The 27,789-nt window shown below is 41.6% G+C and overlaps 1 long non-coding RNA gene and 1 other non-coding gene across 2 annotated transcripts; one reads left to right on the forward strand and one right to left on the reverse strand.

Annotated features, from left to right (window-relative positions):
- Positions 1 to 1,518: 1,518 nt before the first annotated feature.
- LOC121001009 lies at positions 1,519 to 26,977 on the reverse strand. Its single transcript, XR_005778954.1, has 2 exons — positions 26,888 to 26,977; positions 1,519 to 1,624 (listed from the first exon to the last, which is right to left on the reverse strand). It is a non-coding gene; the product is annotated as an uncharacterized LOC121001009 (long non-coding RNA).
- LOC121002989 lies at positions 15,287 to 15,372 on the forward strand. The gene has a single exon (XR_005779387.1). It is a non-coding gene; the product is annotated as a small nucleolar RNA SNORD71 (small nucleolar RNA).
- Positions 26,978 to 27,789: the final 812 nt, after the last annotated feature.

Below are 27,789 nucleotides of genomic sequence, written 5' to 3' on the forward strand. Positions count from 1 at the left end.
TCACTTTTTGCTAACAAGCAGGTGTAAAGAGGATGACATTCCGTAAAAGAGGAACCTATGTGCAGAATCAACCCCTTTAAACCAGCCATACTGCCTGGTAGGGTCGATCCTGCTGGTTAAAATGATACCCGTCTTGTGAAAATCTGTTGCGGAATTCTCAGGATCACAGCAGCCGATTTTCACAAGACAGATATCATTGTAATCAGTAGGATCGATCCTGTCAGGCAGTATACCTGGTTTATTTGGGATGATTCTGCTGACAGCTGCCCTTTAACTATCTTGTTACAGTAGATCTCAGCCCTCCACCCCCCATCTCAGTTGCCCGTTTCACCTTAGAATAATGTAACTTCCGTTGGGTTGACAGAAGATGAATCATGTCCACAATATGACCTATATCAAAGAAAGGGTATAGATAATCAAAAAGCAGATATGACTCATCGGTCGTTAATGGTTTGGTTCCTCCCTCGCTCCCACCATAACTTGTCATCTTTCCAGTAATGTAAACTGTAGAATATTATCTGGGGCATAAGTGATATTTCTGTACTTAACCACCCAAGACTGACCCTAAAATACAGGTGGCATTGTCTTAGCGTGGACACAGTGAGAATCTGTCAGGGTGATACCCAGCAGAGCGCACGGGTTTGGTACAGAACAAGCATAACAGTAGTAACTATAGGAAGGTGCAAGGGTCCGTTGTTGACGGAAGGTATGTGTCACCGAGGTTCCTGGACTCGGAGAAGTAAGAGCCGGTATTTTCAAGTGTCAGCGGCAGCTAGTGCTGGTTGACACGTTGCTATTTTAGTATGGCTGTAAGCTGATCCGGGCCGGCTCTTACTAGGAGTAGCCAAAGTGCTGGGTGGGTGGCTGCTCCCCACGCTCCAGGCCGGGTCTTTACTGGCCTATATTAAACCCAGCCAGCAGTCTCAGCTGGGTGTGGATTACTCCTCTCTGACAGTAGAGCGCTCTCAGTGCCTGGGTGTTTTGGGATCTGAAAACTTGTGCCGTGCAAAAGGGCTGGGAGCCGCATGCTGAGAAACAGGCCCCTAAAGCCTGCTGTGGACCACAGGTGGAGAAACTGCAAACCAGGTGAAGGTTTTTGTTCTGTGGGCAACACCTAGACTGCAAAATGTCACTTTTTGGTTTTCCTTATGTGTGAATAAAACACTGAACTGTTTAAGTTAAAGACTTTGTGGTTCCCTCTATACTGCGTCCGCTAGCCTGTCTACCAGAGCGAATCCCCACATAACATAGAAGAGATATAAAAGTAATAGCTTCAGCTGCAGCAAAAGCCGTACTAGTAGAATAAATGCAGTAGTTAGAAAAGAAAGTAGGATGATTTTAGAGATAAGCAAATTTCGAAAAATTTGATTCTGCTCCAAAATTTCAGTAGAATTTCTGAATTTAGAATCGATTAGCTAATCTCTAGTTAATTTCACAATATGTCTTTCACATTTTTGGCAGCTTTTTTTCTCTTTTTTTTTTTTAGGAGCAAAAGACGTGGCATCATTTTTTTTTGGGGGAGCAAACTTAAATTCCGCAGCCACATGTTCCATGCCGGCCAATAAAAGATTACAAACTGAACATCCTACAAATACAGTTTTTTTTTTTTTTTTTGCAGAGGTGCCTGAAAAAAAAAAAAAAAAGTTGTGTGATGAAAAAAAAACACCACCCAAAAAAATGTTAGAAAAAATGGCAGAATTACATGCTTTAAAAATATTCTAGAAAATGACATATCATGCAAATAAAACAGAAGCAGACACATCGTGTGTGAAACCTGTTAGCTGAAAGAACTAGGGCCCAGTGCAGGGAGACTGCAGGAAGACTGCAGGGAGAGTGCACGGAGACTGCAGGGAGACTGTAGGGTGAGTGCAGGGTGAGTGCAGGGTGAGTGCAGGGAGAGTGCAGGGAGACTGCAGGGAGAGTGCACGGAGACTGCAGGGAGACTGTAGGGTGAGTGCAGGGAGAGTGCAGGGAGAGTGCAGGGAGAGTGCAGGGAGACTGTAGGGAGACTGTAGGGTGAGTGCAGGGAGAGTGCAGGGAGACTGCAGGGAGAGTGCATGTAGACTGCAGGGAGACTGTAGGGTGAGTGCAGGGAGAGTGCAGGGAGACTGTAGGGAGACTGTAGGGTGAGTGCAGGGAGACTGCAGGGAGAGTGCACGAAAACTGCAGGGAGACTGTAGGGTGAGTGCAGGGACAGTGCAGGGAGACTGCAGGGAGAGTGCACGGAGACAGCAGGGAGACTGTAGGGTGAGTGTAGGGAGAGTGCAGGGAGAGTGCAGGGAGAGTGCAGGGAGACTGTAGGGAGACTGTAGGGTGAGTGCAGGGAGAGTGCAGGGAGACTGCAGGGAGAGTGCATGTAGACTGCAGGGAGACTGTAGGGTGAGTGCAGGGAGAGTGCAGGGAGAGTGCAGGGAGACTGTAGGGAGACTGTAGGGTGAGTGCAGGGAGAGTGCAGGGAGACTGCAGGGAGAGTGCATGTAGACTGCAGGGAGACTGTAGGGTGAGTGCAGGGAGAGTGCAGGGAGACTGTAGGGAGACTGTAGGGTGAGTGCAGGGAGACTGCAGGGAGAGTGCACGAAAACTGCAGGGAGACTGTAGGGTGAGTGCAGGGACAGTGCAGGGAGACTGCAGGGAGAGTGCACGGAGACTGCAGGGAGACTGTAGGGTGAGTGCAGGGAGAGTGCAGGGAGAGTGCAGGGAGAGTGCAGGGAGACTGTAGGGAGACTGTAGGGTGACTGCAGGGAGAGTGCAGGGAGACTGCAGGGAGAGTGCATGTAGACTGCAGGGAGACTGTAGGGTGAGTGCAGGGAGAGTGCAGGGAGACTGTAGGGAGACTGTAGGGTGAGTGCAGGGAGAGTGCACGAAAACTGCAGGGAGACTGTAGGGTGAGTGCAGGTACAGTGCAGGGAGAGTGCAGGGAGACTGCAGGGAGAGTGCACGGAGACTTATGCTGCGTCAGTTTTGTTTATTTATTCCTACATTTACTTATTCCTACATCAGTCATAAACTAAGATATGTAATTTAATACCAATAAGATGGAAGCCTTTATTATTCCGGTGCCAATGTGCCAACCAATACCATCCAGTCTGCACCCCTTAGGGGGGGGGGGCAGGTCTTAATGATGACCATCCTCATCTTTTGCTGGCTTTACTTCTTCCTAATCATCCTTCTTGGTCTCCATGTCCTAGAAAAGCCAGCAAGATGCAGAGAGAGAAGCAGCTGGATGTTCCTGATGATATATTGTCATCAGTATTAGATGATGTGGAAAAGGAGGAAAAGCAGATCGCAGAAGAAGGGCTTCCACTTGTAGGGCAGGAGAGCGCTGGGGTGGAAAAAGTGGATATGCCAGAGCTGATTAACATTCTGTGTTGACTGTCAAATACCCAGCAAAAGATTGCAGTCCAAAACAGCAATAATATGCATATTGTCCCCCGACCTAACCAGACAACATCCCCTGCTTAAAGCACAGCCAATAACAAAGAAGAAGGACTATACAGTGTGGTCTTCATTATTAAATGAAAGACAGCTTCGGGCTAATTGGCCGCGTGCTTCTTCCCAGAAGCATGGCCGAAACCCACCCGCAGCGTGGGCTCCGTGTGGCTGTACCCTAAGACAGAGTGGCCTGGGTATACCTGATTTGTAGTAATTTGTGATGAATGAATACGGAACAAATCAAATTTCTTTCTAAATCAAATTTTTTTAAACTTTGCTCATCTCTAGTAGTAATAGTTAAAATCATTCAAAGTACAATAATAGTAGTTTCATTAGCAGCAAAATAAGGTAATGCAAATAAAACTGTAGTAAAAAAAAATTAATGAAAATAGTAGTAGCAGCAGCAGTAATAGAAGTAGAATTGCAGCAATAGTTAAAATGCTTAAAAGTAATAGCAGTTTCTACAGAAAAAGTAGTAGTAATAACAGTAGTTAAAGTAATAATTAGTAAAAGCAGTAGCTACGATATAAACAGTCATGGTAGTAGAAACAGTAATAATGCAAGCACTTCTTTTGCAATATATGTTTTATTGTAAAACAAATTTTCTACAAAAAATTATACCTGATTAAAAAAAATAGCACATTGTAAAGCAGCAAGTTCACATGTGTCGGATTTACCACGGATTAATGAAATCTGATGACTGTCCACATTACTTGCTTCTAATTGGGGTTTCCTTAACCCTTTTCATATTCTACAAAAAAAGTTCCATGTGAAAAAAAAAAATTCTTCAAGAAAAAACATCATACTGCTAAGTCTCCTCGACTCCACAAGGAAATGGTCCATTTTGGATTAACCTCATGAAACAGACCCTCCGCAGTTCAAAACTCGACACCCAGGACAGAAATCCGAGCACAGCCTACATTCGGATGATCATCGTATGCCCCGGATTCCCCTCTAATTTTTGAATTTTACAATCCTGTTTGTAAAAAAAATTCCTTCGCTTTGTTTTTTTTTTTGTTTTTTTTTTGTGTGAAGACGGGTCAGTCAAACAAATTCCAGTCTGTCCGCACCTCGTCTAGATGGTCTACAAAACAGATCTACGGAAGGTTGTAAACGTTACCCATGTCTGGGGCTCGTCACTCGCACCTATTTGTTAGGCTTTGGCACAACTGACCATAGCGCGAGTCGTTTTATGCTTTTATGTCTCCTCAGACCGGGGTGTCGGGAGTCAATTTCCCACCAAACAGATATTGATGATCTATCAATATTAAAGGGGTTATCAAAGACTAAAAAATGTCCCCCATATGCTGAGCCCCTCACACTGAATCTACTTACCTGGCTCCCCGTTCCCCGCACCGCTCCTGGCTCCCCGCACCGCCGCTGCTGCTTCTCTCCGTGCACGGATGAAAACATCCGGTGTCGCGGGGGAGCAGCCAATGGCAGGTGGGGACGGCGACGAGCCTCCCTAGCATCGCGGGTGACAATAGGTAAGCTCATCCCCGTCTGCCCTTGGCTGCTCCCCTCCGACACCGGATGTTTTCATCTGCGCACGGGGAGAAGCAGCAGCGGCGGTCCAGGGACCAGGAGCAGTGCAGGGATCGGGGAGCCAGGTAAGTATATTCAGGGTGAGGGGCTCGGCATATGGGGGACATTTTTTAGTCTTGGATAACCCCTTTAAGCTCCTGGAAAACCCCTTTAATACCCACATATTTACATGATGCTAGAAAGGGGCCCAAAGGCATAATATACGAGGGTTCCACAGCAACATGGGGCCACCTGTGAGTCTCTATAATTGTGAAAGTACCAGAACCAGGCCAAAATGCTTGGCAACTTTCTACATATAAAAAAAACCAAAAAACTTTGCAGTTGGGTGTGAATCATAGTAATCGTCCTGTTTTACCAGAAGTCGTGGGTGCCCCCATGTGCCGACGGAGTCTAAGCCATTTTTAAACCCCTTCAAGACCAGGCCTATTTTCATTTTTACATTTTTGATTTTTCATCCTCATGTTCCAAAAGCCATAACTTTTTTATTTTTCCGTTCACATAGCTATATCAGGGCTTATTTTTTGCGGGACAAGATGCATTTTTTTAATGCCACCATTTAATTTACCACGTCTTGTATTAGAAAAAAAGGAAAAAAATTATTTGTGTAGCAAAATTGAAAAAGAAAACTGAATTCCACCAAGGTTTTTGGGGTTTTGACATCACAGCGTTAACTATGCACTAAATATGATGACCTGACATTCTTATTCTGCGGCTCAATACGAATGCGGCGATACCCAACTTGAACATTTTTTTTTTTTGTTTTACTACTTTAAAAAAAAAAATTATACCTTTTCTTTGCATCGCTATATTCTGACAGCCATAACATTTTTATATTGCGGTCTACAGAGCTTTATAAGGGCTTGTTTTTTGCGTAACAAACTGTATTTTTAATTGATGCCATTTTTGTAGTATATACAACGTTTTGAGAAACCGTTATTAAATTTTTTAGGGGGACAAAATGACAATAAAATGGCAAATCCTGTGTTTTTCATTTACCGCACAAGAATTTAAAAAAAATATTTTAATAGTTCAGACATTTTCGGACGCGGCGATACCCAATATGTTTATTTTTTTATTGTTTATGTATTTTTATATGTAAAATTGGGAAAGGGGGGTGATTCAAACTTTTAATATATTGATGTTTTTTAACTTTTTTTTTACTTTATTTAACTTTTTTAACACAATTTGCCCCCATTGGGGCCTCGTACATCTTTTGATCCCCTTTCCTATTCACCATAACCGAGATCTATTACGGTGAATAGCATTTTTACACCCTCCATTCACCGCTGTGTCTCGTGCATAGCTCAGTATGGAGAAAGCCATGAAGTGATGCTGAGGCGATCCAGGCTGCCATGTAAACCGATCGGAGCCCCACGATTTCACTGCGGGGGGGTTCCGATCGGAAGGAAGATGGAGCCGCATCTCTTCACAGGTGCCACGATCAGCCTTGATCGTGGCACCTGAGGGGTTGAATGGCAGGGGCGGCGCGATCGCCGCTTCATGCTAGTGCGGCCGGATGCCGGTTGTATCATACAGCCGGCAAATCGTGCGTATGGAACGGGGTCACTGCAGAGGCCCTCTCCATACATCCCCTAGCACGCAATGACGTACCTGTACGTCAAAATGCGTGAAGGGGTAGGGATAATAATTACAATTATTCCAGCTGGTATGTATTTTTTTACTAATTAAAACAAGAGAACTGCAACTTCTGAGAAATATTTCATTGTCAATTTATGAAATTGCAATTATCAGGAAATTTTTGAAGAACTCTGTGGCGCTGTTGCATTGGCGACAATGGAAAAAGAGTTATCCTCTCTCAGTGGTGAAAAGTGGTACTACAACTAAGAAATATTGGGAATTACTAAATTATTTGTAGTGGGGCGTTCCTGAGAGATGCCAGGCTCATAATTTTAAATTGCATGGAAATTTCTACTGTCTGTTACATAGTAGACATTTTTTTTGGTGAACTAGTTATACCCTGGAGTTTTTCAAGAGGAAGTGGCTTGTAACTGATAGAGCTAGGTTTCTGCCTGATAAGGAATGGAGATAACCTGTGTCCAGCAGACACGTCTCGCCTTCAACACCTCAATCAGAAAAATCTTGGTGTGCAACTAGTGCAAGGGAAAGACAAATTGCGATCACAAAAAACAAGGAGACCTTGGGTTCTGGATGAAAAATAAAGAAAGATTAGATAATAGATAGATAGATAATAGATAATAGATAGATAGATAATAGATAGATAATAGATAGATAGATAGATAGATAGATAGATAGATAGATAGATAGATAGATAGATATAATAGATAGATAGATAGATAGATAGATAGATAGATAGATAGATAGATATAATAGATAGATAGATAGATAGATAGATAGATAGATAGATAGATAGATAGATAGATAGATAGATAGATAGATAGATAGATAATAGATAGATAGATAATAGATAGATAGATAAATAGAACCTTTTTTTTTTTGTATCTATAAAGCTGTTAGTTTGGGTCATTAGATGGACTTGGATTTGCAGCTGTAATACGAATTTTACCCACAACAACAAAAATGATAGAAAAAGAAATTGTTAATATTATTAATACAAAAAATAATAAAGATGTTATTTAGATTTTTTTCCACCGGGGTCCCTTATCCTCATGGCAAAAACTGGAGTGAAAAATGCAGCAAAAAATAATAACGGAGAAAAAAATACACTATGTATGAAACCAGGCCTAAACGTCCTATAGAAAGTCCTACAGAGAAGTTTATGTCAAAATGCCTGAAAAGTGCCATACCTATAGCAGGCTGTGTTTAAAAAACACCACAGACCTGAAAAAGCATGAAAAGTGATAAAAAAAAATAGTCTGCAGTGTGTTTCATGTTTGCCTACAACCTTACAGTCAAAAAAAGAAAAATGTCACAAAAAACATGACAAGTGACAACACTTATAGGAAATTCCACAGAGAAATAAGAAACTCACTACAAATAATTTTTTGTGACATTTTGGGGTACTTTGGGTCCATGTTTTTTTGCTTTTTTCCAAACACAGCACACCCTAGGTATAGCTGTTTTTTTAGGCATTTATCCATAACTTTTTCTATAGAAAAAAAAAGTTTAAAAAAACGCATAATAAAAATATCTGTATAAATTTTTTTTTAAAAAGTTTGCAAAAAATGCATAACGTTGATTGTGTTTTTACCACCATAAAGTGTGTGTGAAGAAAGCCTAAATTGGGTGGACTCTTTAGGTCAAACGCTTGTTAAAAAAAAAAAAAGTCCTAGTGATGGCCAGGGAAAGCCACGCTTAGGACATACATTCTCTATGCAGTGAATGCATTTTTTTATCTTTTTTTTTTCTTTTTTCATTTACTTTTTGTTTCATTATTTTTCATTTTTAAAGTAGTTCCCTTTTCTTGTTAGAAGGGTCCCCAGAAATAAGCTATTGTCAGTTTGTCCTGCTTCTGTGACCCTCAGTTGTAATCTGGCAGCAAGTGTTCCATTTCCCTGCAGCGCCACCACAGGGGAAACGGAGCATTACACAATTCTCATTGAAATGAATAAGCTATGTAACACAAAAAAATTTTTTATAGTACTTTTTAAATTTAATTATTTTATGATTTGATATAAGGATTTGTTTCCCTTATGAACCCCGGTGAACACCATTTTCCATACTGTAGCCCTAACACCAGCAAACAAAAATTTAGGGCAATTCCTGTGACTTTTATGACACAGAACCCATAAATAATTGTATAGAATTTTTTAAACAATAAATTACTTTTCTTGTGATTTCCATGCCATGCTTGACTTCCTGCCTATGGGAAAATGTGATGTTTCATGTGTTACAGACCACAATCTGCATATGATACTTCTGCTTTTTTACACACTTTGTAAAACTTCCTCCTTCTTCCATTCTGTTCAAAAGATACGTACGACATAGATTTTTTTTCTTTTACAATGTGACTTCCTCTATAGATTTCTTGATGTTCATTGTGCAAAGAAACAAAAACAATGCCTGAACCTGTATGTTCTCAATACCTCAAGATTTTTTTTTTAATTTACGGGTACTCATTTCAAAAATATTAATAACACTAGGTTGGCCAGGCCCACCAAGGGATCCAATGGTGGGTCCACATTCTAATGCAAAAATGAATCCCAACCAAGTACATGACGCCCAGCAGGTAAAGCCTTTATCTGAAGCTGATGGTGTAGCAAATTATAATCTCCTTGAAAAAGTGTTTTTGGAATATTTGTCAAATTATCTACTATTTCCTATTTAATATGTTCATGGTATGGGCAATGTTGGATTGGAGGACTGGAGTATCCAGTGGGTGAAACGTTTATCCCAATCTAGAATTTCATGCCAAACTGACCATTTTCTATGAGATTTAGTAAAAACAAAACTCATAGTGAATGGAGAATTGGAATGGTCCATCAGGAATCTCATAGGTGATGCATGGTATTGGGTGGCAATAGTCCTTCAAACAACATTACACCTCGACCCATCTTCTGACAATTCTGCTAAGATTTTTGGAATCCCAGCTTCTGTCCATTAACGATGGTTTATTTCCAAGGCCTTCAAGAAGCTGAAGGTGTTCGATCAGCCAAGTTGTAAAGTTCACAAAGCCATTTCAATGCAATAGAAACTAGGTACAGGTGGATTGGCCATAGACTCTACGGGGAAATTTCCTGGTGGGACGATGCTCAGGGGGCTGCTTGAGTAAGATAAGTAGTGATCTGTCACTCCCAGAGTTAATTAACACTGGGGGCGTCAAGTAGGTATGGAACTGGCTGTCAACCACAGGTGCCCTCCTGATTCCTGAGTTCAACAGTATTGCCATCCTGAGGCAACAGGAGTATGTGGCAGAACGTGGCAGCTGGCACTGGCCACCACAGAGGGATGGCTTCTGAGGAGGTATTTTATGCTGCTGGGGCATTATTTTCTGCTTCACTGTGGTTTTTGATGATGCTGGAGCAGTTTATCGTGTTACACTGAGGTATTTAGCTCTATTGTGGTGGTATTTTGTGCTGCAATATGGTATTCGTGGCCCTGCCTTTGGTCAATTTGGACCTGTCTACAACATGGGGCCAGTTTTAGTCTTTTTTCCAGGGCGACTTTAATTTTCCAGTCTGCCCCTGACTAAGTACTTACACTTTCTAAGTGATTTCCCCCCTCTAAGTGATTGCCCATTAACCTTTAAGCCTCCTCAAGTTCTAGAAAAGAAAGAAATATGGGAGATGATGATGGGAGGAGCAGTGGAGAGAACGAAGATATGAGATTATGTGTGGGGAGGTATAGGGAGGTAATCATTGGGTGGTAGGTAGCCAGTGAAGGGACTGTCAAAGAGTAGAGGCGGTGATGGAACAATGCGATAGATGGAATAATTGGGCAGGAGTTCAGGATGGACTGGAGGGGTGCACGCCGTAGTGATAGGAGGTTCACCAGGGCACTAGTGTTTGAAGAGGTCCAAAGGCTCTTCTAATGGTATTATAAACTACAAATGATGGATGGGGGACTTTGCCCAGGAGCTTCAAGTCACACCTTGGAAAGGGATGCCAAGAGGATCTAGTTGGGAAATGACAAAGCAATGTACAAGTAATTGGTTGACTCCTGGTTTGGAAAAAAGCTAATTTAAGAGTTGTTTTTGATCTGGAGGTGGCAGGAAGTGGTAAGTGCTTGGATGCGTAAGCTGGAGGACAGGGTAGAACCGATCCCACTTTTATGCCCCAACCTATGGAAAGGAAGCCTAATTACAAAATCCAGCTATATTTCCTAGTGCATTGATAAGGCAGTAATGCTTGGGTACTAAATGGTAGACCATGGCACTAACCAAACTAAACTAGCCCTTTATGTGGACTACATGACATTACATGGCAGTGCTCTATGGAAATAACACCTGAGACATGAGAACAGAATACAGCCGTTATTTACAGTACAACCATTATGACACATTTCCATCATTCTCCATTCTGGGTTAGGGGCACAATGGTGATGAAATTCATAATTAATATTACCACAATGGAAATGGAAATTCCTGAACGCCGAAATAGATATTTTCTTTTGCTCAAGAGTCAAACACATTAAGAACTTATTCTGTGAAACACACCCTGAATATAGCACTGATACCACTTCAAAAGAAACCATCTGTGTCTTTCCTCTGCCCAGGGTTAAATGTTGCTGCAGCTTGTTATAGTAATTGACTTCTAAGAGCGATTTCATTGAAGTGTTATTCACTTTCCAGAGGACGTCCTGTGAACTTTTTACATTCGCTGGGACTATTGGATTAACGGGAGACCTCACTCCATTGAGTGATTACGGGGGACTCTGTTGCCCCTGAAATTTCAGAATGTTATATTATAGAGGTAGCTAGAGTGACAGGAGAACAAACAGACAATTTTACATTTAGTTATGTCTCAATAAAGGGGTTATTTTCCTGTTGGGCAATCAATTTTCTTTGATGTCCTAAAATGACCTAGTCACAGGGTGTTGGGATGCTGGGCGTCCCAAGGATCAGCTATAATCTTCATGGGACCCTACAAGTGTTAAATTCCCCTGCAGTGCCCCCACAGGAGAAACAAAAGTATTGCACGGCACCCTCTTGAATCAGTGGGCTGTCCATATAACATATAAACGTGTCATGTCCTCCAGAGCAGGGCAACCATAGAGCAGGAACTAAAGTGGTGAGGGCTTAGTAGCAGAACACTCTGATGCTTGCTCATCCTCATGCTCAATGTACTGCTTGCCCCTTGAACCTCTTTGTAGTACACTAATTTACACATTTGGAAGAAAGAGCCCCATTGAGAAGAAGGATAGGTCAATTTGATTTGAGCCCATTCTTTCATTCACCCATACAGGGCCGGTGCAAGGATTTTTGCCAACACAAGTGAAGTTGCATTTTGGCAAACACCAGAACTCCCCCTAACACCAGCATCCCACCCGGACTCCAATTGCCTGAATGCCTGTCTCACAAAACCCTGCAGTCCACCTACCGCGCCCGCCTCCTGTGCATATATGTTTCTTTAACTTATTATTTTTTTTATGTAAAAAACAAACTAAATCGTGCGTTTTATTAACAGTTTAACAAAATAAGTTATACATCTATAAAACAAAGTTTTCAACAATGAGTAAAAGTGCAGGAAATAGTGCAAACATACTTGTCTTAAAACAGAGTAAACACTGCTCACAAACAGTGCTACACTAAAACAGCCCGTTCTAGGCAAAACATTACTAGTTATTGGTCAAAAAGAAGTGCAATAAGGATCAGTGAGGTTTCAAACCAAAACATTATTCCCATTTTTCCTTTCACGTTAGAAACATATTTTCAAACTATAACATAAGAACTTAACTTTCCTGCGAGTTAACTAAAGTGCGGGATAACACACACATTCAAAGTGAGCTCTATAAAAATGTAACTTTTCTTGCTTTTGCGCTCACAAAATCATAAAGCAAAGTCTGAAAATCAATGTCCTGTGCAATACGGTTTTCAATAGAAATCATTGCAAGTCCCACCAATCTCTCTTGTGACGTTGTTGAATGTAGATCATTTTTTATTAATTTGAGCTTTGAAAAGCTTCGTTCACCAGATGCGACAGATATTGGCAATGTCAATAATATCCGCAGTGCTATGGAGACATTGGGAGCAAAGTCATTTTTAATTGCATATGCTAAAATCTGTGTAGGGGTCATTGTCGGTTTCAAGATAGCAGCCAATATGGTGAGCCCTTTACACAGCTGTGCTCCATCCAGATCAGTATCTTCTGAGTTTTTAACAGTCAATACAGTTTGCAAATCTAAACAATACTTCATAAGTGTTTCATATGGTAAGTTTTTAAGTTTCTAGATATCGTAAAGCAGCTGAAAGTACCTGCTGTGATGCTTAATTTGCTCAAATCTCTCATCAAGAGAATTAATGCAAAATGCTAAAAAAGCACTCAACTTTGCATTTTTTTTGCAGGATCATCAATTGGATCATCTTGCGCTTCATAAGAAAACATCCTCTTTTTCTTTATTTGCTGCACTAATGCGAGAAACACAGGCTCAATCTCCATTTCTGTGGCTAGCTCTTTAGCCTCTTCCAGCAAATCCTCAAATCCTTTATCTGAACGATAATCCTTCAAAAAAAGTTGTTGTAGATTCCAACATATCAATTACATCTGGAAGGTACATACTTTTACTTTGAAGCAGCTTGCTGACAAAGTTAATTCCATTTAGAATGTTGTACCACATTGCAATGAAACACAAAAAATTTAATTTGTTTAGTTCTTTGGCAAGGGATTCCACATCAGATTGTGCCATTGCTGTCTGTGAGCTATCCCTTGAAATATCAGACAAGGCATCATAAATTTCTCCAACCTGGAACCTAAATGGTCGAACAGCATCTATTCTGGAAGACCATCTGGTGTCAGACAAAGGTTTCACTGTAAGTCTCCCAATGTGCTTCTTCAAGACATTCCAACGAAGTGTGGATCCTGTAAAAACAAAAAAAATCTATTTTCTGCACAACAGAAAAGAAGGTTGCTCCATCCCTGCATGACATGGCTGCATCATTCACCGTTTAAATCAAGGATCCACTTGTGAACACCATGGTGTTTGGCCTTCATGTTGGAACCATTATCGTAGCCTTGTCCTCTCATATCACCAAGCGGAATCTTTTGCTTTTCGAATTCAGTCAAAATTGCCTCGGTCAGACCTTCTCAAGTAGAGCTTTGGATTTGGAGAAAGCCAAGAAATCTTTCTTCTATACACACCTCTGGTTCAGCAGTAGGAGACCCGCCCCCCCCCCCCCCCCCCCCCCCTTCTTTGATGAAGACAAATCGAACAATTATAGTCATTTGTTCAATAAGTTAAATGTCTGGGGTGCAATCAAGTATGATCAGTGCGTGCAGAATCTGTTTTGTAAGTTCTTTGGCTATAAGGCTAATTAGTTTATTTTGAATGTCCTTCCCCAAATAATGATGGAAAATATCTTTATTTATGATACACTTCAGATGTTCCTGCATAACCGTATCAAATGTGGCAAGCATTTCTACAAGTTGCAGAAAATTTCCATTATTTTTACTATGTAATGTATCTTTGCTACCTCTAAAAGCCAAGCACTTGCGACCAAGATACGTTACAAATGGCTACAAGCCTCTTGACAACATTTTGCCAGTGTTGTGTTTCTGCTGTCAAAAATCTCTGGGATACAGCATCTATTGTATTTCCTGATCCAAATCTTCTAGAGAATTCATTCCAGTTCTCTTGCAGCAACAAGGTGAGAATTGGACCTTTCATGAATGTGAAGATTTTGAGACAAGTTCCTCCAATCACTATAGCCTCCGCTTGTCAAATTTGTTGTTTTTTTAGTTGCAAATACAAAACACTTTCTCCAGCCTAACAGAATAAACCAGCCAGTTTCTGTAGGTTTCTTCTCCGTTTGGCAATCGTCTCTTATAATTTGCTTTAGTGAAACGTCTACGGGATGCATCTTTGGGAAAAACAAAATTAGCTTTTTGATTTGCAGGAACTTTCCTGACATCAGCATCCCTTAGTGAGGTGGCAAGAACAGCGAGCCAATTAGCTGGATCAGACAAATCAAGAGTCTCCAAAGTAGAACATCATTTCTACATCACTTGATACTTCTGTATCAGTAGTCTTTTCAAGGTGAGGAGATGGTACATATGATGACATAGAAGGTTGAGAATCACCTACTTCTTCTTGTCTTTCCTCCGCGCTTGCATCATCCACATTAGCAGCCTCGTGAGCTGTGACGGGCTGTTGGTCTGATGTTAACCCCTTCCCGACCGCAATCTGTATATATACGTGATAGCTGCACATACCCCGTGCAGCTACCACGTGTATAGACGTCAAGACAGCTCTTTAATCCAAGCGCTGCAAAGCGCTTGGATTAAAGCTTCTGCCCCTGTCCTGCTGCTGTCACGGACAGCATACAGTTCAGTAATACCGGCAAGGGACCAATCAGAGTGGCCCCTTGCCGACAATCGATCCGATTGGTTAGTCTGTGCAGACTAACCAATCGGATCGCGGCAGTGAAAAAATGCCGGTTTCAGGCTCTGATCTGCGCTCTGCAGATCAGAGCCTGAAATCAGGTAATGTGTCCTCGTGCCCCCCCCTCCCCGATCTGTGCCCCCCATCTGTGCCCCCCATCTGTGCCCCTCCAAGCCCCCCCTTGTGTCCGCCTGCCGCTGAAGCGCTTATCTCCTGCCTCCTGCGGTCCGCCCCCTCCCCGCCCCATACATTCCTCCTGCCCCCTCAATGCTGGCCGTGACACCCCCCCACCCCTTTTCCAGCGCTGCCCCCATGCCGTGCGGTCCCCCTGCTGTGTGTGATGGCGGCGGCTCCATTCCTGAGCCGCCGCCATCAGCAGAGAGTGTCAGCTCTATGCTGACACTCTGCTGTAACCCCATAGATGCCGCGGCAGCGGCATCCATGGGGTTAATAGAGGGAGGGGGCTCCCTCTCTCCACCATCGGGGCTGCTGCGCTGCGATTGCAGCGCCCGATGGTTGCCATGGCAACCGGACGCTTTGCAAAAGCGTTCGCTGTTGCCACCTACAGGGCATCTGATTGTATTATACTTTGCAATGCAAGAGCATTGCAAAGTATAGTACAGCCATCAGCTCCACTGGATCTTCAAGCTCCAAGAGGGACTTGATAAAAAAAAAAGTGAAAATAATAAAAGTAAAAAATAAATTAAAAAAATGTAAAATTAAAAAAAGAAATTGCTTTTTTCTATAAAAAATGAAAAAAAAAATAAACATATTAGGTATCACCGCGTCCGTAACGACCGTCTCTATAAATTTATCACATGATAGACCCCGTCCGATAAACACCATAAAAAAAAAACATTAAAAAAACTGTGTAAAAAAAGCAATTTTTGTCACCTTACATCACAAAAAGTGCAACAGCAAGCGATCAAAAAGGCTTATGAGTTATGACCCCCAAAATAGTAGCAATCAAACCGTTACCCCATCCCGCAAAAAATGATACCCTATTTAAGAGAATCGCCCAAAAAATTAAAAAATCTATGGCTCTCAGACTATGGAGACACTAAAACATCATTTTTTTTGTTTCAGAAATGCTATTATTGTGTAAAACTTAAATAAATAAGAAAACGTATACATATTAGGTATTGCCACGTCCGTAACGATCTTCTCTATAAAACTGTCACTGACTTAACCCCTCAGATAAACGCTGTAAAAATAAATAAATAAAAACTGTTCCAAAACAGCCAATTTGTTGGTCACCTTGCCCCATAAAGTGTAATAATGAATGATCAAAAAATCCTATGTACCCAAAAATGGTACCAATAAAAACCTCAACTCTTTCTGCAAAAAACGAGCCCCTGCACAAGACGATCGGCAGAAAAATAAAAAACATATGGCGTTCAGAAAATGGACACACAAAAACATAATTTCTTTTTCAAAATTGCTTTATTATGTAAAACTGAAACAAACAGAGAAAGTAGACATATTTGATACCATTGCGTCCGTAACAACTTGCTCTATAAAAATAGCACATGATCTACTCTGTCAGATGAATCTTGTAAAAAAATTAAAAAAACTGTGCCAAAACAGCCATTTTTCAGTTACCTTGCCTCACAAAAAACTTTATATAGAGCAATTAAAATCCTATGTACCCCAAAATAGTACCAATAAAACTGGCACCTTATCCCCTAGTTTCCAAAATAGGGTCACTTTTTGGGAGTTTCTACTGTATGGGTGCATCAGGGGGGCTTTAAATGGGACATGGCATCTAAAACCAGTTTAGCAAAATCTGCCTTCCAAAACCATACAGCGTTCCTTTCCTTCTGCGCCCTGCCGTGCGCCCTTACATCAGTTTACGACCACATGTGGGGTGTTTCTGTAAACCGCAGAATCAGGGTAATAAATGTTGAGTTTTGTTTGGCTGTTAACCCTTAATGTGTTAAAGAAAAAAAATTAATAAAATGGAAAATCTGCAAAAAAAGTGAAATTTAGAAATTTTATCTCCATTTTCCTTTAATTCGTGTGGAACACCTAAAGGGTTAACAAAGTTTGTAAAATCAGTTTTGAGTAACTTGAGGGGTGTAGTTTCTACAATGGGGTCATTTATGGGGGTATCCACTATGTAAGCCCCACAAAGTGACTTCAGACCTGAACCTGGTCCTTAAAAAGTTGGTTTTGGAAATTTTCTTAAAAATTTGAAGAATTGCTTCTAAACTTCTAAGCCTTCTAATGTCCTAAAAAAATAAAATGACATTTCCAAAACGATTCCAACATAAAGTAGACATATGGGAAATGTTAAGTAGTAAATATTTTATTAGGTATGACCTTCTGTTATAGAAGCAGAGAAATTGAAATTTTGAAAATTGTGAATTTTTCATATTTTTTTTATAAATTTGGGATTATTTCATAAATAAAGGTGAAATATATTGACTCAAATTTATGACTAACATGAAGTACAATGTGTCACGAGAAAACAATCTCAGAATGGCTTGGATAAATAAAAGTGTTCCAAAGCAATTACCACATAAAGTGACGCATGTCAGATTTGTAAATTTTGACCTGGACACTGGGGCATCAATGACCCTTGGTCATGAAAGGGTTAAAGATTCCTCATCCATATCTATGTGAACTGGAGCATCTTCCGTGTTTGAAACTGGTTCTGATGCAGGAGCATCTTCCTTTCTGGTTTTGTGAGAGGTCAGGTACTTCTTTAAATCTCCGGACATCTGCTTCTCAGCTTTTTCTTTTTCTGCTCGCCTTTTTCTGAAACTTGCTCCTGATAATTTATTTTCTTTAAATAGTTTTGGCATTTTGATCGTAGTTTTCCAGCTATGTGAATAATAAAATATTTGTTGAATTTTTATAAACAGGCTCCTCACTAACATTATCTACTATAATAATCAAATACACAAATTGCCAAGTAAGGGGAAAGCGCTAAAGGAGTTTTGACCATGTGAAACTACAGCTCCCAGTATGATATAAGCTGGGGTAAGTGTATGCTGGGAGTTGTAGTTTTACTAATAATAACTACAGAAGTGTGACTACAGCACTGCATAGTCAGGCAGAATCCAAAATGATATCAGTAACTTACCAGTCACATCTTCTCTGTAGTCTTTATTTTTCTTCTTCATCTGGTCCAGACCACCATGACATCTTCCAGCTTGACACTGTACCCTCTGAATATAATAATGCCACATACTGCACCTTCTGAATGCAATACCGGCACATACCATAGCACCTAAAACCCTGCCACCCCAGGGTTTTAGGGGCTATCAATATATTATTGCGATATAATAAACAAATGGTGAAATTCCCCAATTTCATGTCCACACCCCCTCTTCAAATCACCCCTTTTCATGTCGATCCCCCAATGTCACATTTCTCCCCCCATGTCACATCACCCAACCCATGTTACATTTCTCCCCCATGTCAGATCCCCCCCCCATGTTACATTTCTCCCCCTCCATGTCACATCACCCCCTTTGTGTCACATTCCCCCCCATGTCACATCACCCCCCATGTCACATTTATCCCCCCCATGGCACATTTCCTCCCTCCCATGACACCCCCCCCCCATTAGTGTAAAAAACATTATGCTCACCTACGGCAGTTCGTCTGGCTGTGTGAGTCACCAACTCCCGGCTGCCGCCACGGCGCCAGTCACCCCCCCCCTTGTACCTGTGTTGCCATGTGTCACTCTGTGAGTGAGGGCCGCACGGCACACGCAGCACACAACACAGCTGTCAGAGCGGCGCCGCAAGTGATTTTTATTTTTTTTTTAAACTTTCATTTTTCTTTCCCCGCTTGGTCTGCGCCCATAGCAGCCATCTTGGTGGTCCCAATGGCTACTAGGAGACACAGTCACTTGTGGTTATCTTTTGTGCTTGAGATGGCTGCAACCCAACTGTAGGACCAAAGCTGACTGTCATCTCCCAGCTCCAATAATATGGCAAAACCACATTGAGCAGCATACGTTGTGTGGCTGACGAAGTGTATAGTAGAGGGGAAGGTGACAGCTCCTTGCTTCCACCATTGCAATTAATTGTCTCCGTGTCCTAAGGACACAGAGACAGTGGGGAGTGGGACATACCTTGGCCCACCCGTGACCACTGTCCTGCCGGATCCGAGATGGTTGGGAGGTATGAGATAATCTGCTTCCAGCTTTATAATAGGGGTGTTACCTTTTATTTCAACAGCAGTAGAAAATGATTCAGCTCACCTGTCTGGTGCACTAGAGAAAGTCCCATTCAATAGTTCAAAAGCGAAGATCTCAGCACCATGTCAGCTTTTAAAATAAAAAGGATGTTTTTAAAAGCTGAGACGGTGCTGAGATCTTTGCTTTTGGACCTTTTATTTCAACCCCACTCTTTGATGATTATGAGTAGGGATGAGCGAATCGACTTCGACTGGTACATACGAAGTCGATTCACAAAATAACTTTGTTGTAATACTGTACGGAGTTCCCGCTCCGTACAGTATTAGAATGTATTGGCTCAGATGAGCCGAAGTTATTACATTGCGAAGTCGCCCGAGACTTTGTGTAATAACTTTAGAAATTAATTATTACTGTAAAAAACCTTGGTACCGAACTGGGGTTCTGTTCCAAGGTACCACTAGGAACCGAACCCGAGTTCGGTACCAAGATTTTTTTGCTGTAATAATTAATTCCCGAAGTTATTACACGAAGTCTCAACCGACTTCACAAAGTAATAACTTCGGCTCATCGGAGCCAATACATTCTAATACTGTATGGAGCGGGAACTCCGTACAGTATTACAACAAAGTTATTTTGCAAATCGACTTCGGATGTGCCAGCTGAAGTCGATGCGCTCATCCCTAACTATGAGCTAAATACACCCAACAAAAGCATAAAAGTAACAAGAAGCGGCGGTCTATAAGAAGGCCCGGTGGTTAGTGTGTAAATGCAAATATTTTTACACCCCCACATTTGTAAAAAACTATATTAAAGGTAAAAAATACACTCACCTAAAGAATTATTAGGAACAGCATACTAATATGGTGTTGGACCCCCTTTTGCCTTCAGAACTGCCTTAATTCTACTTGGCATTGATTCCACAAGGTGCTGATAGCATTCTTTAGAAATGTTGGCCCATATTGATAGAATAGCATCTTGCAGTTGATGGAGATTTGAGGGATGCACATCCAGGGCACGAAGCCCCCGTTCCACCACATCCCAAAGATGCTCTATTGGGTTGAGATCTGGTGACTGTGGGGGCCATTTTAGTACAGTGAACTCATTGTCATGTTCAAGAAACCAATTTGAAATGATTTGAGCTTTGTGACATGGTGCATTATCCTGCTGGAAGTAGCCATCAGAGGATGGATACAGGTTCTCATTCTGTTTACGCCAAATTCGGACTCTACCATTTGAATGTCTCAACAGAAATCGAGACTCATCAGACCAGGCAACATTTTTCCAGTCTTCAACAGTCCAATTTTGGTGAGCTCGTGCAAATTGTAGCCTCTTTTTCCTATTTGTAGTGGAGATGAGTGGTACCCGGTGGGGTCTTCTGCTGTTGTAGCCCATCCGCCTCAAGGTTGTGCGTGTTGTGGCTTCACAAATGCTTTGCTGCATACCTCGGTTGTAACGAGTGGTTATTTCAGTCAACGTTGCTCTTCTATCAGCTTGAATCAGTCGGCCCATTCTCCTCTGACCTCTAGCATCCACAAGGCATTTTGGCCCACAGGACTGCCGCATACTGGATATTTTTCCCTTTTCACACCATTCTTTGTAAACCCTAGAAATGGTTGTGCGTGAAAATCCCAGTAACTGAGCAGATTGTGAAATACTCAGACCGGCCCGTCTGGCACCAACAACCATGCCCCGCTCAAAATTGCTTAAATCACCTTTCTTTCCCATTCTGACATTCAGTTTGGAGTTCAGGAGATTGTCTTGACCAGGAGCACACCCCTAAATGCATTGAAGCAACTGCCATGTGATTGGTTGACTAGATAATTGCATTAATGAGAAATAGAACAGGTGTTCCTAATAATTCTTTAGGTGAGTGTATACTGTATATATTTAAAAAAATAGGTGATTTCCAGAAATATTTTAACATGCAATTCCAAAAACAATCTGGTACTTTTTTAACCCATTGTTTTATATTTCAGACTATGAATATGTCACCTTTCAGACAGTCGGAATCCTACGCTTCCAAGAAGCTAATAATCATTTTGACGCACTTCTTTGCACTTGAGTCTGTTTCTGTCTCTCTAAAAAAATAAAAAATGTAACAGATCTAGCAATATCTGTAGTCATAGGCTGTTATAATGTGACTAACTGCTGTCAGTTTCTTCAATGCCTAGGAAATGGGACAGCACCGGTGAGTGACTTACAGTTAAAATACTGATGATGAATCATAGTGTGAAGGCTGGGTTCTCCCTGCTAGATGGAAAGAATGATCTTTCTTTAGTTTTGTCTTTCAACAGAACATCATGATTAGATACAACTTCACACACTGTATACGGTATCGTTATATAGTGTCATCCATTGTGTAGTGTCGTACAGTTGCAAGAAAAAGTATGTGAACCCTTTGGAATGATATGGATTTCTGCACAAATTGGTCATAAAATGTGATCTGATCTTCATCTTAGTGACAACAATAGACAATCACAGTCTGTTTAGACTAATAACACACAAAGAATTAAATGTTACCATGTTTTTATTGAACACACCATGTAAACATTCACAGTGCAGGTGGAAAAAGTATGTCAACCCCTAGACTAATGACATCTCCAAGAGCTAATTGGAGCGAGGTGTCAGCCAACTGGAGTCCAATCAATGACATGAGATTGGAGGTGTTGGTTACAGCTGCCCTGCCCTATAAAAAACACACACCAGTTCTGGGTTTGCTTTTCACAAGAAGCATTGCCTGATGTGAATGATGCCTCGCACAAAATAGCTCTCAGAAGACCTACGATTAAGAATTGTTGACTTGCATAAAGCTGGAAAGGGTTATAAAAGTATCTCCAAAAGCCTTGCTGTTCATCAGTCCACGGTAAGTCAAATTGTCTATAAATGGTGAAAGTTCAGCACTGCTGCTACTCTCCCTAGGAGTGGCCGTCCTGTAAAGATGACTGCAAGAGCACAGCGCAGACTGCTCAATGAGGTGAAGAAGAATCCTAGAGTGTCAGCTAAAGACTTACAAAAGTCTCTGGCATATGCGAACATCCCTGTTAGCGAATCTACGATGCGTAAAACACTAAACAAGAATGGATTTCATGGGAGGATACCACAGAGGAAGCCACTGCTGTCCAAAAAACCATTGCTGCACATTTACAGTTTGCACAAGAGCACCTGGATGTTCCACAGCAGTACTGGCAAAATATTCTGTGGACAGATGAAACCAAAGTTGAGTTGTTTGGAAGAAACACACAACACTATGTGTGGAGAAAAATAGGCACAGCACACCAACATCAAAACCTCATCCCAACTGTGAAGTATGGTGGTGGGAGCATCATGGTTTGGGGCTGCTTTGCTGCATCAGGGCCTGGACGGATTGCTATCATGGAAGTAAAAAGTTTATCAAGACATTTTTCAGGAGAACTTAAGGCCATCTGTCCACCAGCTGAAGCTCAACAGAAGATGGGTGTTGCAACAGACAACGACCCAAAGCATAGAAGTAAATCAACAACAGAATGGCTTAAACAGAAGAAAATACGCCTTCTGGAGTGGCCCAGTCAGAGTCCTGACCTCAACCCGATTGAGATGTTGTGGCATGACCTCAAGAAAGCGATTAACACCAGACATCCCAAGAATATTGCTGAACTGAAACAGTTCTGTAAAGAGGAATGGTCAAAAATTACTCCTGACTATTGTGCACGTCTGATCTGCAACTACAGGAAACGTTTGGTTGAAGTCATTGCTGCCAAAGGAGGTTTAACCAGTTATTAAATCTAAGGGTTCACATACTTTTTCCACCTGCACTGTGAATGTTTACAGGGTGTGTTCAATAAAAACATGGTAACATTTAATTCTTTGTGTGTTATTAGTTTAAGCAGACTGTGATTGTCTATTGTTGTGACTTAGATGAAGATCAGATCACATTTTATGACCAATTTGTGCAGAAATCCATATCATTCCAAAGGGTTCACATACTTTTTCTTGCAACTGTATATGGCCATAGATGGTACGTGGTAGAATCCAGTTCCTGACTGATGGATTTAGACAGCTCTGTGAAGGAGGTATAGTCCGCTTTGGCCTAATCCTTGTTTTTTTTAGAATAGTCCCACAAAAATAAGCCGGGCAAAGGGTGTCCTGCTGCTGGGACCTGGGACTTCCAGTGATCAGATGTACACTGACGCGCAAAAGGGTAACAATGTTTTGAACTTTTGACTTTCAGGCTCCATTTCTCACCATCCACTACAGCTTGGAATGTGAGACTCCCATCATTTTATAGACAGTCATCTTGGCTATCTCATACATAACTTGGACTTGCAGCTATTTAGCATAGGATTAGTTCTGCAGATTCTTCTCATGTAACTGCATTGTTACTGTTTTGCTCCTAAAATTCTAAATTTTTATTTTATTATTTTGTTAGTATTTTTTAAATCCACCTTTGGCTTTCAGCACTGCCTGAATCCTTCTGGGCATGCTCTTGATCAGATTCAAGAATGTCTCGACCGAAATCTGTTCCCAGGTCTCTTCTACACGTCCCCAATGTTGGTGCATACTGGTCGACTCACTTGGGTACAAATACAGCTTTTTCTACAACTCTACCCACAAGTGTTCGGTTGAGTTGAGGACTGGGGACTGTGGGGGCCAATCCAGCACCTCTACTTCACTGTCATTGAACCATTTATTTGCCAATCTCGACGTATGCTTCGGGTCATTCTCCTGCTGGGACAATATGTCGTCCTTTCCATATCAATAGTACTCAAGTGAATGAAGTAACTTGTCTTGTAGGATACTCACATATTGCTTAGCCTTGAGACCACCATTGATTCAACGCCTTTGGCTGTAAAACAATTCATTTTGTATTCTTTTCTTCCAGCTGTCATGGCGCTTACATGATGCAGTTTGACAATTTTCTTGGCCGAGATACCACTATCGATGAGCTGGATGATACTGTTTCTCTTTTTTTGGGGAAATCTTCTTCATGGCTGCGCCTGGAATCAAACCAGTGACCTTTCACTTGGGAATCAACCTAATAACACACTGAACTATTAGGGAATGTGAGAACAGGTTGTAATTTGTAGTAAAAAAGAAGAAAAAGATTGTTCCACCACCAGGAGCAAAACAGTAACAATGCAGTTACATGACAAGAATCGGCAGAACTAATCCTATGCTAAATAGTTGTCCAAGTTATGTATGAGATAGCCAAGATGATGTCTGTAAAATGATGGGAGTCTCACGTTCCAAGCTGTAGTGGATGGTGAGATATGGAGTTCAAAACATTGTTATCCTTTTGCTGGTCAAGCTATGATACAGCCTCTCTTTTTCTTATGCTATAGACACCTTTGGAGAATTTTCTTTTAATTGTATTTTACTCATTTTGGGCTAAAATTATTTTTGTAACTGGTCTCTTTCTTAAAACTTTTCAGCTGTTTTTGAGATGCAGAGTTACATTTCTGTTGACTTTGAGTCGCATCAGTTGACGGCTCATGTAGCGCTCTTATCTCTGACTATAGATAAATTGTTATCAAACTAAAAAGATTGTGGCTGAAACTAGTGTTTATGAAGTCAAGAGATCAGAGATAAGAGTTACACAAGAGCTGTCATCTGACGGGACTTCAAATAAACTGAAATATAACCCCTGTATCATAAAAACAGCTGAAAAGTTTTAATAAAGACCAGTTGCAAAAATAATTTTTAGCCCCCAAATGAGTAGAATACAATAATAATAAAATTCCCTTGAAGATGTTCGAAGCCTGTAAGACATACAAAACCTATATTGTCATTGACATTGTTATGGGCAGGCCTCAAGCCCTAATCAAAATTGGTCTGTATTACTCTGTGCACCCCTATGTTAGCCCACAAGTAAATTTAATTTCTCAACTTAAAAAGGACACATCCATCAGAAATAAACTTATTTTTATACATTTTTCTTTTTTTTAAGAATTTTGGCTTATTTTCATTTTGGCAGTACTATGTATGTCATTGAAAATTAGATACAAATGATTGTCCTTCTGTAGCAGTCAGCACAGATGATAAGACCTCCTCTCTGAGGGAAGTAGGTTATCTGAAGGGTGATCTTAAAGGGGTTATCCCATGTAATGAAGTTTAAATTATTGTGTTGTTTATCCTACCACATGCAATTTACTAAATACATGTTTTAATCGATTCCTCCTTCTTTCCTCTCTATTTGCATTTCTTCCTCTGAGTTGTGTACATGTGGTTGCCAATTGTTACGGCCACCGCCGCGCCACTGCCGCGGTGGCCGCGCTTGCATGGTGTCCTCCTCTGTCTTCTTGTAGGCTGGATGGCCAGCTTCATAGGATCGCGCATATCCGCGCATGCGTGGTCAATCTCTTGCCTCCCTTCGTAAGTTTATTCCCCTCGCATGACCGCGCATGCGCGGTCTAACCCGTTCATCCTGTCATTTCTTCAGCTGTAAAGTCAGCGCATGCACGGTCTTTCTGTATCGTGCGCCTAGGCCACTCCCGGCACACACACACATGCGGCATGGGGATTATGTCAGCAGAGCGCTGATTCGGCTGTCACGCAATAGGAAGGTCAACGCCCCCTGACTGAGCAGTCTGCCAAGAGGAGAGAGCAGCCACGGCACGCAAAACAGAAGGTGGGATAACCCCTTTAATGATAATAGTAGGTATAGAATTGGTATGACAATATGACAGCTCTATTGATAGGTCTAGATAAGGAAGTCCCCAGAAGAGCATGGCATTGATTCGTGTAATGTGTGATAGTGTAATAAATTACAGAGGGGGTCTCTCCGGTTGCAATGATTCTCTGACTAAGAGAGTTAAGTAAGACTGCCTGCAATGTTAAAAGGTCAAGCAAAGAGGAAGTTAAAGAGTCAGGATGGGAAGCAGAATACATGGGAGTGACTTCAAAAAAATATCTCCAGAAAAATAAGATGTTTTTATGGAGGAGTCCCTTTAGCTGAACACTACACCTTCTTTCATGACCACTCCTAAAAATGGGGCTTCCACTAAGCAATGATTCCAACATTAAGAGGATTGTCCAGTCTTTAAAACCCATTTTCCGGTACCTTGTGGCATGCTGCATTCATAGCCAGGCCAGATGCATCAGTTAGCCAGACCAGAGAGTGGCTACTAAGAGCCTGGATCCTGGAGGACCCAACATGTCCAGTTATGGCACAGCCTGCCCATTGATTTCAAAGGTCACAATGTAATGCTTCATTTCTCCTGTGGAGGCACTGCAGGGAAATTAAGCACAGGTTTATCTGCAGGACAAAGCTGACCGCTGGGGGGGGGGTGTTCCAGTAGTGGAACAAAAGGTAAACTTATTTTTGGTGGACTCTTCTAACATAAAGGAATTGCAAATACCACAAAAATCCTACCTGCACTTGAAGAAGGCGTAGCTTTGCACCAAACATTTCACTTCCATGACCGCATATCAATATCTTCCATGGCTATAGCCTGAGAAAGTTCTCAGGGCAACAACAGGACCTGGGCAAACATGCTTTCTGACGCATTAACAAAAACAGCTCTCAAGTCAGCCATCCAAATAGTCAAACAGTAGAGAGCCGAGATTAGTATTCCAACCTGCAGGTATGTTTCAGCTTGGTTTACAATAAGGCATGACAGTTTCTTTTTTACGTAGAAGTCACTGTCAATTGTCACATCAGTCTGACACCAAGTGAAATTCTGTCACTGCTAGGATTTATGAGCAGTCGGATATGACAAGCTCTGTGGGACTGTCAAGACAAAGTTTAAGAAACCGGTCACGTAGGACGTAGCTACAAGTAAAAATGGAAAAATGGCTTCTACTCACTTAGTATGTTCAAGAGTTATGTATTGTCTTGGTGTCTGTTCTTCGGCTATGCCCTTGTGAATACTCCTTGTGACGCCTGCATAATTTGTCACGGTGCTTCATCTCTAGCTTTAAACCAAAAAAAAATAAAAAGTCATCCGTGAGAACGTAACCCTAGAAGGAGGCTGCACTGGCAATTCTACTGCCAAAGAAATTTGATTGACTTATGCGATGCACCTGTCATCCATCTTACACCGAGCTGAATGAGAAACCTAAGACCTGACAGCTCCAAAAAATGAAACAAGTGCCAATTATGTTGTCTGGTTCACTATTTCATTCCAGTTCTATAGTTAAAAGGAGCATTTAGACCGGTTGCATGCTACAATCTAAGGTTGTCCTTAGAGGGTTCTTTGGTCCACATTTGCATTCTATGTTTGTCACCCCATATATATATTGTAGGATTGTACCATCTTCTTTGCCTTTCCAATAGCTGCCAATAACTATCAATATTTTAATCGAGAAAAGCAACCACAGATGTTAAGCCATAAGAGGATTGGAGTTTTTGATGCTGTTTTTGATGAGGCCTGCAGGAGACCTCCTCCATAGATCCACATTTCAGGCCTGCAGGAGACCTCTTCCACAGATTCACATCTCAGGCCTGCAGGAGACTTCCTCCACAGATCCCCATTTCAGGCCTGCAAGAAACCTCATCCACAGATCCATATCTCAGGCCTGCAGGAGACCTCCTCCACAAATCCACATCTCAGTCCTGCAGGAGACCTCCTTCACAGATCCACATTTCAGTCCTGCAGGAGACCTCCTTCACAGATCCACATCTCAGGCCTGTAGGAGCCTCCTCCGCAGATCCACATCTCAGGCCTGCAGGAGACCTCCTCCACAAATCCACATCTCAAGCCTGCAGG

Source organism: Bufo bufo, chromosome 5 (assembly GCF_905171765.1).
Source record: "Bufo bufo chromosome 5, aBufBuf1.1, whole genome shotgun sequence".
NCBI classification, from domain to species: domain Eukaryota; kingdom Metazoa; phylum Chordata; class Amphibia; order Anura; family Bufonidae; genus Bufo; species Bufo bufo.